This window comes from Rhincodon typus, chromosome 22 (genome assembly GCF_021869965.1).
Source record: "Rhincodon typus isolate 14 chromosome 22, sRhiTyp1.1, whole genome shotgun sequence".
NCBI classification, from domain to species: Eukaryota; Metazoa; Chordata; class Chondrichthyes; order Orectolobiformes; family Rhincodontidae; genus Rhincodon; species Rhincodon typus.
Genome location: NC_063353.1, coordinates 36,567,670 through 36,571,198, shown reverse-complemented (window position 1 = coordinate 36,571,198; position 3,529 = coordinate 36,567,670).

Genomic DNA, 3,529 nt, shown 5'->3' with positions numbered 1-3,529 from the left:
AGAAATTGCTGGAAAAGCTCAGCAGGTCTGGCAGCATCTGTGAGGAGAAATCAAAGTTAATGGTTTGGGTCCGGTGAACCTTCCTCTGAGCGGTTCTGAGGAAGAGTCACCGGACCCAAAGTGTTAACCCTGATTTCTCGTCACAGATGCTGCCAGACCTGCTGAGCTTTTCCAGCAATTTCTGTTTTGTTACAACTTTTTTCTTACATTGGCCTGTGTAATTCAGACCTTTTTGTAACGTGGTTGAGACTGGGAATGAAGTGAGGAAAATAGTTTCACTACCAGCATTTAGTTGAATCAGCATTGAATGGGGTTAATAATGGAAGGACACTAATAGACTAAGGGTCTTTAGTATTACACTGGCTTTGATATTTTTGGATTGAAAGAGGTATCTTACTGGGTTAAGGGAACATTTAGTAATGTGTCTATAAATGCGAATCAGCCATGATCTAATGAATTGTTTCAGCTGACCCCACAAACACAGTGAGGCCACCATTTGATAGAGTGCAAGGGAAAGTAGCCAGCGCCTATGGATTTGTACAAGGTAAAGGAAAGCTGGAATGGGGAAAAAAAACTTCTGAGTGATGTAAATTGAGAAAGAGATGTGTAAAAGAAATGTGAATCACATACAATGAAAGATAATAGGAATACTTTCACCATAAACTTTACTAATTTACTGAATAGATTAACTGGTGCATGGAAGGAAAGGCTCTTTAAAAGAAGCAAAACAATGTTTTTCATTTTTCTTCTGCTTGGTTGAAGTTCCTGTTTACTTTCAGCTGCAGTAGAACATTTCTGGCTGAATGTTGATTGTTTGCCTTTGATTGCATTTGGGCACATCGCTGTACAAATAATGGCTGTTATTCAATGTGTTCCTTGTGATCAACTTTCAGTGCCAAGTTCATATTGGATCTTGATTTATAACTTAATACAGTGGGCCGGATTTTTTCACTGGGGGCGGGTATCAGGACATGAGACTGATCTACCAAAACACCAAGAGAGTGGGTCACGTTCTGGCTCAAATCAGCAGGCATTGCCCTGGCTGTCATTCGTATGTGGTCACATAAAAGTCAGAAGGTTCTTGATCTTCAAAGCAACCGGTGCAAATGGAGAGCTGGGACTGGAATTGGGAAGAGAAAGGCAGCTACATGCTGCTTTCACTGTACAGCTCAGCACTGAACGTGCCTCTGAGTAGTTGGATGGTGAAAAGGGGTCTCTGGCTGTGTGTGTGGCTAGCACATATTTCAGCTAGGTGGCATGTCTTAAAGGGGAGCAGTGCAAATTTTACAGAAGCTGCTGCTGACTCCCAGTACAGAAAGTAGCTGCAAGGAGAAAGGCAACAATTGGAGCAGTGCAGAGGATTTCTGACGTAGGTCTGGAAGAATTAATATATGACGTGCAAAGTGGTGGAGAAACAATGATTCCACAGGGGGCCAGCAGACACCAAAGCAGACTTTGAGACAGGAATGGGAGAACGTAACCAGGGAAGTCAAATCCCAGACTTTAGCCCCAAAGATATGGCAACAACACTGCAAAATATCCAATGACCTGACTTGATCAGTAAATGCATCCTCACTGGATATCTTCTGTCTCTCACACAATCACCCTCTCACATTGCTTAATGCACTGAGGTCCTATCATGTGCTGGTTGCCAATCAGAACTCATACCTACCATCCAGTCCACTTCACTCTTGCATGTCTTTCAATGTTGCCAACCTTACAGTCAGCTCTTGCTGCCTCCACATACCCCCCAGCTCATCAGCTATTGGAGGCACATCATCTAAACACATTGCATCAAGCTCATTGACTCACTCTCCTTTCACATGCAGGACAAGGTGCCCAGGACAGGAGGGAACTGAGCAAAATGGGAGGGGCACAGGCACAGCTGTATCACATGAGCCTCTGGAGGAGACCACACTCCATGCCATGAGGACTGCTGGAACAGAGACCATGGCATTTAGCATCACTGAGAACAAGCTAGACAATGATATGTCTGTGTCCTTACGCCCCTTCTCAATCTCTATCTCACTTTCATTATGCTTTGTGGCCTGACACATGGTGACTCAGCAGGTAATAGTGGGCTACAGTCAGACATTCATACAAGAACGGTCCATGTGCCAGTTCCCTGGAGGGCAAGGTCACAGATCGATTCTGGAGATTTGACAAGGTGGCAGTCAGGAGGATGCTGACATCGATGCACACCGTGATGCTTGATGCATTGGCAGACCTTATGGGTGGCCTGTCATCATTGTCAAGCAGCCTGGAGCTGGCTTACTCCAATTTGGCACAGAGCTTTGCTCAGTGCTGAAGCCTGGCATTTTCATCAAGCAATCTGTGGCCAGCTCCACGAGGAACTGAACTACCCGTGATGTAGTGTCCAGAGGCTGATATTTCAGTCTCCTTGGAAATTGTCACATTAGAAATCCTCTCTCCAGCACAGCTGGAGAAATGTCCACCGTTTCCATGCTGTACTGGAAGTTCAGACTGAGATCATGAGACCCATGCTTGATGCCATGGAATCTCAGAGTGTTGCCACCATTGCTGCAAACCTCAGAGCCCAAAGAACCTTGCAGAGCCAGCAACCTGCCCTTTAATAGGTTACTAGGATTACTGATGTATTAACCTGGGAGAGCAGATTCTCAGATGCTGAGAGGTTTCCCCTTATTGGGAGTTTAGAATTAAGTGGGACAATCTCAAGAATGGGTCTCCCATTTAAAGCCAAAAAGAGGAATGGCTTCTCTCTCAGAGGGCTTTCAGAGTGATGAGGGGGTGGGGTGAAGTGTGGGATGGGAGGGTGACCCGATCCACCTTTTGCATAATGAGTCCAGGTAATTACCCTTGGATAGCGTGTACTAAACAGATTCAAGGCAGTGGCCTGTTTCAGCCTTTCGTCTTTTGTTGTGTTAGTCAGACATTCCTTTGTAAATTATTTCTTGAGCTTGGCTACTTTCAGGTCAGGTGACTTTGGCAGCCTTTTTAGTGTCCTAGGTCTTTTTTAACCATTTTCTGTCATATCAAAGTCCAAAGTTTTTTAGTTTGTTGCTAAGTATTAAAGCTTGGTATTTTCACAACAACCTGAGTGACAGTTTGAGAGTAGGCCTGGCAGAAGCCCGAGTGGGTTACAGGGTGGAGAGGAGGAAGGTATTGTCACTGTATTGGCCTCAGTCATGGTCAGTGCAGATCCTTTGTTGAACAGAGGAACATAAGTGAAATATAGAAGCTTCATATCCTCAAAACAAAATGAAACATGACAACATATCCTTAAAACCTGTTATCAGCCTTAAGTCCTGTGAATTTCAAAGGTGCAGAGAAAACAAGGTCCCCTGTCAGCAGGTGTTGCGAATTCTAAATAGGGACTGGCAGAAACCGGAGGTGTGATTGAATTCAGCTCATTAAATGGTGGGAACTGGACAGCAGGGAGTCAAAAGACACGTAAGGGAAAAAGATATACTTTGGGCAATAATTAATAAAGGCACTCGGACTAAGATAAGAAATCTTTATAAGGGTCAGTGAAAGGTAACTATTTTGA